General features: G+C 50.4%; 1 protein-coding gene across 2 annotated transcripts in view; it reads left to right on the forward strand.

The window, feature by feature from the left end:
• Nucleotides 1–275: 275 nt before the first annotated feature.
• The window catches only part of FMN1 (formin 1), a 482,430-nt gene continuing 470,543 nt past the window's right edge, over nt 276–12,162 (forward strand). For both annotated transcript variants that reach the window (XM_073609885.1, XM_073609886.1), the window contains exon 1: nt 276–416. The gene's annotated coding sequence lies outside the window, so the exon portion shown is untranslated. The remainder of the gene's footprint in view (nt 417–12,162) is intronic.

The following is a 12,162-nucleotide window of genomic DNA, read 5'->3' on the forward strand; positions in this document are numbered from 1 at the left end:
TACTCTGCCTTCACTTCTCTGCTTTCTATAGCCATGTGCAGAACAGGTAAATATAACCTCTTCCTTTATTTGTAAACAAAAAGACATCCTTTATTATGACTATACATATAAATATCCCTCCATCACACTGCACCTATATGAAAAGTACTGCACAGAGCTCCTGGGACGAGCCGCACCTCCACCTGTCCTGTCCGCCCTCTTCCCGCCTTTTCCTCTTCAAGCGCTTGTCCGGATAAACCACGCCCCCCAGGAGCTCTGATTGGGGGACGAGCTGCCAGTACAATCTGGCCGTCGAAGAGGGAGAAGAGGTGACGGTGAGCCGGAGAGGAGAACAGCCCGGCGGATGGACTGACTGACGTCTACAGGCGAGTGCAGAGCAGTGCGGTGAGCGGGGATGAGAGGAGCCTGAGAGCTGTGTACGTACTCCTCACTGAGGTCATCACAGGGGAGCTTCCAGGGGAAGGGGGGACTGCAACCGTACAGAGCTCCGAGAGGTTCACATAGAGCTGTGATCGGAGCTCAGAGACCAACGGAGGAGGAGAACTGAGAGAGTCCGGAGAGAGAGCACCGCGTCCGGAAATGGTGACAGCATATCCCCCAATATCCCTAGAGCATCCCCCCCAATATCCCTAGAGCATCCCCCCCAATATCCCTAGAGCATCCCCCCCAATATCCCTAGAGCATCCCCCCCAATATCCCTAGAGCATCTCCCCCATCCCATCCACTGTACACCCAGAGCATCCCCCCCATCCCATCCCCTGTACACCCAGAGCATCCCCCCCATCCCATCCCCTGTACACCCAGAGCATCCCCCCATCCCATCCCCTGTACACCCAGAGCATCCCCCCCATCCCATCCCCTGTACACCCAGAGCATCCCCCCCATCCCATCCCCTGTACACCCAGAGCATCCCCCCCATCCCATCCACTGTACACCCAGAGCATCCCCCCATCCCATCCCCTGTACACCCAGAGCATCCCCCCATCCCATCCCCTGTACACCCAGAGCATCCCCCCCATCCCATCCCCTGTACACCCAGAGCATCCCCCCCATCCCATCCCCTGTACACCCAGAGCATCCCCCCCATCCCATCCCCTGTACACCCAGAGCATCCCCCCCATCCCATCCCCTGTACACCCAGAGCATCCCCCCCATCCCATCCCCTGTACACCCAGAGCATCCCCCCCATCCCATCCCCTGTACACCCAGAGCATCCCCCCCATCCCATCCCCTGTACACCCAGAGCATCCCCCCCATCCCATCCCCTGTACACCCAGAGCATCCCCCCCATCCCATCCCCTGTACACCCAGAGCATCCCCCCCATCCCATCCCCTGTACACCCAGAGCATCCCCCCCATCCCATCCCCTGTACACCCAGAGCATCCCCCCCATCCCATCCCCTGTACACCCAGAGCATCCCCCCCATCCCATCCACTGTACACCCAGAGCATCCCCCCCCATCCCATCCACTGTACATCCAGAGCATCCCCCCCCATCCCATCCCCTGTACACCCAGAGCATCCCCCCCCATCCCATCCCCTGTACACCCAGAGCAACCCCCCCATCCCCTGTACACCCAGAGCATCCCCCCCCCATCCCATCCCCTGTACACCCAGAGCATCCCCCCCCCATCCCATCCCCTGTACACCCAGAGCATCCCCCCCATCCCATCCCCTGTACACCCAGAGCATCCCCCCCCCATCCCATCCCCTGTACACCCAGAGCATCCCCCCCCATCCCATCCCCTGTACACCCAGAGCATCCCCCCCCCCATCCCATCCCCTGTACACCCAGAGCATCCCCCCCCATCCCATCCCCTGTACACCCAGAGCATCCCCCCCATCCCATCCCCTGTACACCCAGAGCATCCCCCCCCATCCCATCCCCTGTACACCCAGAGCATCCCCCCCATCCCATCCCCTGTACACCCAGAGCATCCCCCCCATCCCATCCCCTGTACACCCAGAGCATCCCCCCCCCCCATCCCATCCCCTGTACACCCAGAGCATCCCCCCCCATCCCATCCCCTGTACACCCAGAGCATCCCCCCCCTGTACACCCAGAGCATCCCCCCCCATCCCATCCCCTGTACACCCAGAGCACCCCCCCCCATCCCATCCCCTGTACACCCAGAGCACCCCCCCCATCCCATCCCCTGTACACCCAGAGCACCCCCCCCATCCCATCCCCTGTACACCCAGAGCATCCCCCCCATCCCATCCCCTGTACACCCAGAGCATCCCCCCCCCATCCCATCCCCTGTACGCCCAGAGCATCCCCCCCCATCCCATCCCCTGTACGCCCAGAGCATCCCCCCCCCATCCCATCCCCTGTACGCCCAGAGCATCCCCCCCCATCCCATCCCCTGTACGCCCAGAGCATCCCCCCCCATCCCATCCCCTGTACGCCCAGAGCATCCCCCCCCATCCCCTGTACGCCCAGAGCATCCCCCCCCTCCCATCCCCTGTACGCCCAGAGCATCCCCCCCCTCCCATCCCCTGTACGCCCAGAGCATCCCCCCCCTCCCATCCCCTGTACGCCCAGAGCATCCCCCCCCTCCCATCCCCTGTACGCCCAGAGCATCCCCCCCATCCCATCCCCTGTACGCCCAGAGCATCCCCCCCCTCCCATCCCCTGTACGCCCAGAGCATCCCCCCCATCCCATCCCCTGTACGCCCAGAGCATCCCCCCCATCCCATCCACTGTACGCCCAGAGCATCCCCCCCATCCCATCCACTGTACGCCCAGAGCATCCCGCCCATCCCATCCACTGTACGCCCAGAGCATCCCCCCCCATCCCATCCCCTGTACACCCAGAGCATCCCCCCCCCATCCCATCCCCTGTACACCTAGAGCATCCCCACCACCCATCCCCTGTACACCTAGAGCATCCTCCCCATCCCATCCCCTGTACACCTAGAGCATCCCCCCCATCCCATCCCCTGTACACCTAGAGCATCCCCCCCACCCATCCCCTGTACACCCAGAGCATCCCCCCCACCCATCCCCTGTACACCCAGAGCATTCCCCCCCCCCCCATCCCCTGTACACCTAGAGCATCCTCCCCACCCATCCCCTGTACACCCAGAGCATCCCCCCCCCCCACCCATCCCCTGTACACCCAGAGCATCCCCCCCCCCATCCCCTGTACACCCAGAGCATCCCCCCCCCCATCCCCTGTACACCCAGAGCATACCCCCCACCCATCCCCTGTACACCCAGAGCATACCCCCCACCCATCCCCTGTACACCCAGAGCATCCCCCCCCCCATCCCATCCCCTGTACACCCAGAGCATCCCCCCCCCCATCCCATCCCCTGTACACCCAGAGCATCCCCCCCCCATCCCATCCCCTGTACACCCAGAGCATCCCCCCCCATCCCATCCCCTGTACACCTAGAGCATCCCCCCATCCCATCCCCTGTACACCTAGAGCATCCCCCCCCCCATCCCATCCCCTGTACACCCAGAGCATACCCCTCATCCCATCCCTTGTACACACAGAGCATACCCCCTCGCCCCCAGCATATCCAGTCATGATGAGAATATATCTCTCGCTTGATGCAGGGCACTTTCCAATTACCAGTTCTGCTGTTTGTATCTACTCAAGTAAATTGTGCAGCACTTTGATGGTGATTCAGTAATGATTTATATAGTGTCCCTCCTTTAGCAGTAAATATTTAGAAGGATGGCACGGGTATAGCACACACTGATGTGCACACCATTGTATAGAAGCTTAGTGTGTAAGAGGCGTATGAGATGTGTGCTTTGCTCCATTTGTAGGTTTCTTATCAATATGTTTATATAGAAGGATGTTATTTCGTTGATTGATAATGTAAGTGGCAGGGATGAGAAGCCAGGGGTGTACCTTGTTCTGAGTACAGCAGCTGTTCTGCATAGGTTGATTGCTATGCAGCAAAATTGGCTGAGTGCTCTGTAAGGGATTTCTGATGGCTTATTGAGTTCAGGCAGCTACAGGCTCCGTATGCTGCTAATCTTGCACATTATAACACGCTGTGCCTGTCTAACTTGTTGAGCATTGATCATGCTGCGGTGTTCTGCAGCTTTGAACCTGTAACAATGATTTTCTTCGAGCTGACCCCCCACATTTAATATTTGCTTTATTGTAGTGTTATGCCGCATACACACGGGCGGACTTTTCGGCGGACCGGACTCCGGACAATTCGACCGTGTGTGGGCTCCAGCTGACTTTTTTTTCCCCAAAAGTTCTACGGACTTCGAAATAAAACATGTTTCAAATCTTTCCGACTGACTCGAGTCCGGTCGAAAAATCCGCTCGCATGTATGCTAGTCCAACGGACAAAAACCGACGCTAGGGCAGCTACTGGCTATGAACTTCCTTATTTTAGTCCGGTCGTACGTCATCACGTTCGAATCTGTCGGACTTTGGTTGATCGTGTGTAGGCAAGTCCGTTCATTAGAAAGTCTGTCAAAGTCCGCCTGTGTGTACGCGGCATTAGTCTTATATACTTGAGAACAGAGATCCTGCCATAAGTCTCCATAAACATGAGATTAGCTTTGCGTTGGGTGACCCTTTAATGTCTTACCTAGTTGGGTTTGTTACGTACCCAGACGCATACTTTATCACTGTTACTACAGTCCATTTAAATTGCGTTTATTAAAGCTATAGATATTTTCCTTCTTGCAGATCTGATGGTACGTTTTATTTTATTTTTTCGTTCAGTTTTATATGATCAGTAACTTTTTTTTTTTTTTTTTTTTTGTATGTTTATACACTACAGTGGTATTAAAGCCTTGCTTATTTTTAGCAAATTCTTCTTCTGGAATATAGACTGGCAGTGTTCTGCTTCTTGGATGAAACTTGTCCGTTCCATTTTGATTCACCTTGACCTCTAAATGCACACATAGGTGTTTACAGGCAGAAAAAAAAATATCCCAAAACCATAGTGCAGCAGCAAGATAAATTAAAATGTATGTGCAATACAATAGTGCAATGCAAATATATCAAACTATTATGTGTCACCGTAAATTAAACAAAGAAATCCAAATGCGAAGCCAAAAACTGAATTCAGAGATTTTTATTTTTATTTTTTTGTGAAATGACAGATGTGGTTACAAAATGACACCAAACTTCTTAATGATAAACCACACAGCACCTCAGTGTGTAACAGAGGGAGAATTACTAGAATCTTATGACCCCCCCAATTAAGGCTGACCATACATTATACAACTTTCTTGTTCCTTTTTAACTATATAGTGCAAGGGCCTGCCATATTGCATACAAATTAAGTGTTTAGGTTTCACCTCATACTATATGGTTTGGGTGACTCTAAAGGGAAATTGTACAAGAAAATTGTATAATGTATGGCCAGCCTTAAAGCGGGGTTCCACTCAAATTTTTAACTTAATCTTACCCCTTCAGTTAATTGCATAGATGTTCAAATGCTGCACAAAAATTTTTTTATCGCTGTAATTACCTTTTATATTGTACTTTATTGTGGCACTTCCTGTCTCTCCTCCCATGGGGCGTGTTTATTGCCTTTCCCCGGCACCGCACTGTCTCCTGGGAGCTTAGTGTCAGGCTTCCCAAGATTCTGTGCGGAAACAATGATCATGCGTGTGAACAAGCTGTGAATGAACAGCATTCAACGCATCCTGGAAATCAATGCTTGTGGGCTTCACATGCCCACAAGCAAGATGGAAACAGCCAGCATCATATTTTTTTAAGTTATTCTTCAGTACGAAAACAGATAGGTGGAAATATTACACCCAAACTGTGAGTATTATTCTGGGACTAGCAAAGTGTCTCAATGACCTAAAAAAAAAAAAATAAAAAATTGGTCGCCGGACTCCCATTTTAAGCCTGTACACACTGGCAGAATGTCTGGACAAAAAATAACAGCCGACCTTCTGCCTGTGTGTTAAGTTGGTCTGTCCGATAGAAGCCAGCCGTTTGGCCAGCTTCTATCAGATGGGCATGATGGAAAACCAGAACCCGACTGACTCCCAATCAGCGCTCTCTGCCAGTGGCTGAGAGCGCTAATCGGAGTGTTCGGGGGGGAGGGGGGCGACACACAACAGCTCAGTGGGGGGATTGCTGGACTAACCTCGCATGGCTAGCTTTCAGCACTTCACACTTTGAATGACAATTACTCATTCATGCAACACTGTACCCATATGAGATTTTTTTTTGTCTTTTTTTTTTTTTTTTTTGTTTTGTTTTTTCGCACAAATAGAGCTTTCTTTTGGTGGTATTTATTCACCACTGGGTTTTTTTTTTTTATTTTGTGCGCTATTAATAAAATGCATTTTTCTTTTCGGTTATAAAATTTTTATTTTTCTTCATAAATTTTATACTGCTACATGTCTTTGCTAAAATGAATCCAAATCTGTGTATATTTGGTGTTTGTGAAGGTTATAGAGTCTACAAGTTATGGTGTCAATCATTCAAAATTGCTCACACCTGATGATCTAATTTCTAACAAGCAGGACAGTACAAATACCCCCCAAAAAGACCCTTTTTTGGAAAGTAGATTGTCCAAGGTATTTAGTAAGAGGCATCATGAGTTTTTTAAAAGTTGTAATTTTTTGTACTTTTTCACATCATTAAAACAGGTGATGAGAGGACAGAGGAGACCCTCCAGCAGCGCGAGCTGGCGCACTCCCGTGTGCCTTTCAGTGCCACTACACTGCTCATCAGTGCTGCAAAAAGTTGTAAAAAATGAGTTTTCATTTTCTTTCCACATTTTCCATAAACTTGTGGGAAAAAGACATGTTCAAAAGACTCATTATGCCTCATAGAATGTACGTTGGGGTGTTTTTGCTTTCCAAAATGGGGTAATTTTGTGGGTAATTCCACTGTCCTGGTGCTCCAGGGCCTTCAAAAGTGTGACAGGTAGGAATTAAATTAGATGTGTAATTTGTGCTCCTAGAACGCCTGGAGATGCTGCTTAAATTGATTGTCCCTTTTACCCTGATCTGTGATGCGCTGGTTTTGCATAGTAGTGCCGGATCCTCTTCTGGGGTCCTCCGGGCTCCTCATCTTCCCTCTTTGCCACCATGGTAAGCCCGGCTCCCACTCCCTTGTCACAGGCTTTGATTGACAGCAGCAGGAGCCAATGGCTATTTCTGTTGCCTCTGTCCTGTGAGGAGAGAGAGCTGCTGCTCTCAAACATGTGCTGGATTCAGACTGGGCTCCGGTAAGTACAAGGGAGAGGGAACTGTACACCATAACCTTAAAGCATAGAAGGTATTAAGGTATAAAGCCTTCCGCCTTTATACCCACTTAAAGCTCTGTTAGGTGCAGCACACTGTGGTGGGCGATTGTGTTGCACTGCGCTCAAAAAAAAGTCCTGCGTGCGTACTTTTTTTTTATTATTATTTTTAGGATTAGAAACCAATAATGCACATGTTAAAAAGTATATCAGATTTTAGTGACTGGGTTTAGCCATACTTTCAGTAAGTGCAAAATGGTCACTTACTAGGATGCTTTGATTTATTCTTGTGTTATGCCCATTTTTATCTGTGTGAGCCCTGTGTATGTGGCTGGCATTATTGTGTTCGGCCTTATGCTGCCCCATCGCCCACACAGTTTTCTGCTTCATTATCCATGTCTTTCCAACCTTTCATTCGCGCTTGCTTCGAAAGGATGAATAAGATTAACCTTTCAGCCTTCATCACCCCGTGTTGATTCCTGCCTTTGTACTTCTGTGATGGGCGATCTTTATAGTAAAGAAGTAATAGGGCTTGCCGGTCTGGGAGGATAAAAAAAACTTGTTTTCCCTTTCTCTTTCACCTTGTTAATAGCATGTACTACGCATTGATGCTCTTTTGTCTGTTGGGCCTAGTTTACACAGAGGGTTTTTAATTTATTTAACCACTTGCTTACTGGGCATTTAGACCCGCTTCCTGCCCAGACCAGCTTTCAGCTTTCAGCGCTGTCACTCTTTGACAATTGCATGGTTATGCAACACTGTACCCAAATTATTTTTTCATCGCCCCCCCCCCACCCCCAAAAGTAGAGCTTTCTTTTGGTGGTATTTAATCACTTCTGGGTTTTATTTTTTGCTTAAAAAAAACAAAACGGTTTTATAGTTAACATTTTGCAAAGAGGTAATTTGCCTTCATTGATGTGCGCTGATAGGCTGCACTGGAGGGCACAGATACGGGGCGGTGGCGCAGGAAGGATACATCCACCCGATTCCCCCATCTCCAGCCAATTGGGAGGAAGTGGGACGAGCCCCGGTGCGCGTTGCAGACACAACAGCCCAAAATTCCCAGGCACCACAGGACATGCCAAACCATGGAATGCTGGGTACATGAAAGATGGGGATGGGGGATCGGGCGGATGTATCCTTCGTGCGTCGGCACCACGTCACCACCCTGTACGCAGGGCGCTGCAGGTGCGAGTATATCTGGTCACCTTGGCTGACGGACTGGAGTTCTATTGGTCCTCAATTGGCGGTTTTGGCCATTCCGGCGAGGATGCCCCCCCTTGTCACGCCAGGGTGGCGCTGGGTGAGGCGCGCTGATGAGGCTGAGAGCATAAAAACACTCATGAGAGGTCAGTCAGCCCTTTCACAAGCACACTACATACTTTCGTGCACCGTGGTCTTGGACCTTTTCCTGTGCAATTTGGAGGAAATCCTTTGGTAAGTGCTTTTCTCCAATTTGCCACACACTATTTCACTTTTTCACATGTTCGTTTAGGGCCATACACTTGTTTACTATCTTTCATGCCAATCACAATTTTTGGTCTAAGTCGAATCCTTCACTAGTACAATAATCTATCTCGCCACATTTGGTTATGTGTTTTTCCCATTTCCTTTATTTCAATTTCACCCACTCCATTTATATTTTCAGAAGTTGAGTTCATCAATCACCCCCATAGGAGAAATTCACAAGTGCTCTTGGTTCCCTTTAGGCCCCTTTCACACTTATACGACTTCAAAGTCGCACGATTTTACCGCGCTTTTGCGGCCGCGATTTTGCCGCGATTTGGGAGCAGTACTACTTTGCCACGTTTTTGGCATTAACAAATGAAAACATGCAGTAGTTGGTATGAATCATAAGGGGGAACTCCATGCCAAGTTTTAAATGAAAAAACCGGCGTGGGTTCCCCCCCGCGGGGGCATACCAGGCCCTTAGGTCTGGTATGGATTGTAAGGGGAACCCCCTACGCCGAAAAATCGGCGTGGGGTCCCCCCAAAATCCATACCAGACCCTTATCCGAGCACGCAGCCCGGCCGGTCAGGAATGGGGGTGGGGACGAGCTAGCGGCCCCCCCCCCTCCTGGACCGTACCAGGCCGCATGCCCTCAACATGGGGGGTGGGTGCTTTGGGGCATGGGGGGCGCAGTGCGGCCCCCCCACCCCAAAGCACCTTGTCCCCATGTTGATGAGGACAAGGGCCTCTTCCCGACAACCCTGGCCGTTGGTTGTCGGGGTCTGCGGGCGGGGGGCTTATCGGAATCTGGGAGCCCCCTTTAATAAGGGCCCCCAGATCCCGGCCCCCCACCGTATGTGAATGAGTATGGTACCCCAGAGATGTTGACACGACGCTCTCTCCAGCCAGAATGGTCTCTGTGCGCTCCGCAAGGGACTTATATAGGCGGTGGCCCCGCCCCCTTATGAGGTCACTGTCCCGGGGCATGCTGGGACTGTGCCGTCATAAGGGGGCGTGGTCATCACCCGGTGACCACGCCTCCTAAAACGTCACAGACCCAGCATGCCCAGGGACTGTGACGGCATAAGGGGGCGGGGTCACCGCCTATATAAGTCCCTTGCGGAGCGCACAGAGACCATTCTGGCTGGAGAGAGCCTCGTGTCAACATCTCTGGAAGAAAAGAAGAAGGCAGAAGTCCGGACCACCGCTAGCAATTGAGCTGCAGAAGATAGCGGAGGAGCCGGCAGAAGATGTGGACACCGGGAGGAGACGGCGGAGAGACCCCCGAAGTCGGAAGAAGATCCCGGAGCTGCCTAATAAATTATTTTAAAAACCTGTGTACTGTGTTTTTTATTGACGTTTTTTTCCCTAGGTGAATGGGTAGGGGTACCATGTACCCCATACTCATTCACATAGGGTGGGGGGCCGGGATCTGGGGGCCCCCTTATTAAAGGGGGCTCCCAGATTCCGATAAGCCCCCCGCCCGCAGACCCCGACAACCAACGGCCAGGGTTGTCGGGAAGAGGCCCTTGTCCTCATCAACATGGGGACAAGGTGCTTTGGGGTGGGGGGGCCGCACTGCGCCCCCCATGCCCCAAAGCACCCACCCCCCATGTTGAGGGCATGCGGCCTGGTACGGTCCAGGAGGGGGGGGGGGCCGCCAGCTCGTCCCCACCCCCATTCCTGACCGGCCGGGCTGCGTGCTCAGATAAGGGTCTGGTATGGATTTTGGGGGGACCCCCACGCCGATTTTTCGGCGTAGGGGGTTCCCCTTACAATCCATACCAGACCTAAGGGCCTGGTAAGCCCCCGGGGGGGAACCCACGCCGGTTTTTTCATTTAAAACTTGGCGCGGCGTTCCCCCTCTGGATTAATACCAGACAGCTGTCAGCACTGCCTGTCGCTCATCGGGAAAGGAAAGAAAAGTTTTCCTTTCCCGAATAGCGAGGCCAGGCTTGTGCTTACAAAGTCGTACTGAAGTCGTGTCTATATTATTCAGGCACGACTTGCATGCTACTTCAGGGTTTAACATTGAGGTCTATGGAGTACAACTCGCATAGAAGTTGGACCAAAGTAGTGCAGGGACTACTTTCAAGTCGGCACGACTTAAAGTCGTGCTAATATGAATGGTAGTCATTGAAAATCATGGAGAATGACTTGTCATACGATTTTGCAGTACAAAATCGCGGGACAAGTCGTATAAGTGTGAAAGGGGCCTTAGCGTGCCCAATCCTCAGCTCCCGTGGTGGACCCTCTTATACAGTCCTCGTCTTTTTGGCTTCCATGCGCAGTTGATGCAAGTATTTCCAGCGTTGTCAGTTTGGGAAAAGTAGTAGGTATAAGGGACCAATCTTTAGGTATACTTATTAGATTGGGCTACTCGTATACTTTTTGTATTTTTTTTAAAGAATGATGCTGCATCAGCCCCTGAAGAGTTGGCATTGTCCCACGACACGTGCCCGGCTTACACAGATGCACCATGTCCTACAGATGGTGTACCATGCTTTTAATGTGATACATTTTAGACCCAACATGTTATATAGTCCTATAGGGAATCCTGTCATAGAGGTTATTCTTCCATACCATGTTATGTTATGTGTCATGCTATTTGTTAAAATCATGTTTTATTGCAAAATTTTTAATTATGCATGTACTTACTGTCATATACTTGGAAAATCATCATTGTAAAAGGAACAAATATTTGTTTAATAATTATTCATCGTCCAATAATATGCCTCATTCAAAGTCCCAATCTCTTTTCCTTTCCATACCGCTAGGGATGGAGGCACATTTGTATAAGTCTCGTATAACCCTTTTTTAAATTTTACTAGTGGGTGTCACCTTTTAACCGTACAGTAGCTCCCTCCAGCACTCGATGGGGAAAAAGTTCATTTGTCTAGGGGTTTAGAAATAAGCAGTAATGCTTACAGATGAATTCCAGGTACAGTATAGATATTTTAGACAAGGTTACATTGGTTCTGCTTGGACCAATGTAACTATGTATATACCATACTTCACCAGTGCCTCTGGAAGCTGGACATCACTGTAGTAGGCAGAAGTGTTTCTGGGTTCCATGCTGAGCGGCACTGAGTGATACATTGTGAAAACAGGTCAGCTGCTCTCAGCACAGGCGCCGTTCAGAAAATGCAAAGCATTCTCTGATTGTACAAGGTGGAGAGGTGGGTAGGGCTCAGAAGCAAGTAGAGATATATGTGAGGGCTTGTCCACACTTATCTCTCTATACAAAATGAACATTTAAAGCAGAAATTACCTTTTTTTTTAAAGCTAAAAATTGCAAGTAGGGCCTTTTGGTAGAAGAGGCTTTGTAAGTCTCTTATGCCATTAAAAAAAAAAAAAAAAAAAAATTAAAACTTTTTTTTAACCACTTCAGCCCCGGACCATTTGGCTGGCCAAAGACCAGAGCACTTTTTGCGATTTGGCACTGCGTCGCTTTAACTCGCTTTAAATTGTGCGGTCGTGCGACGTGGCTCCCAAACAAAATTGACATCATTTTT

The sequence above is a fragment of the Aquarana catesbeiana genome, linkage group LG13 (genome assembly GCF_042186555.1).
Source record: "Aquarana catesbeiana isolate 2022-GZ linkage group LG13, ASM4218655v1, whole genome shotgun sequence".
NCBI lineage: Eukaryota > Metazoa > Chordata > Amphibia > Anura > Ranidae > Aquarana > Aquarana catesbeiana.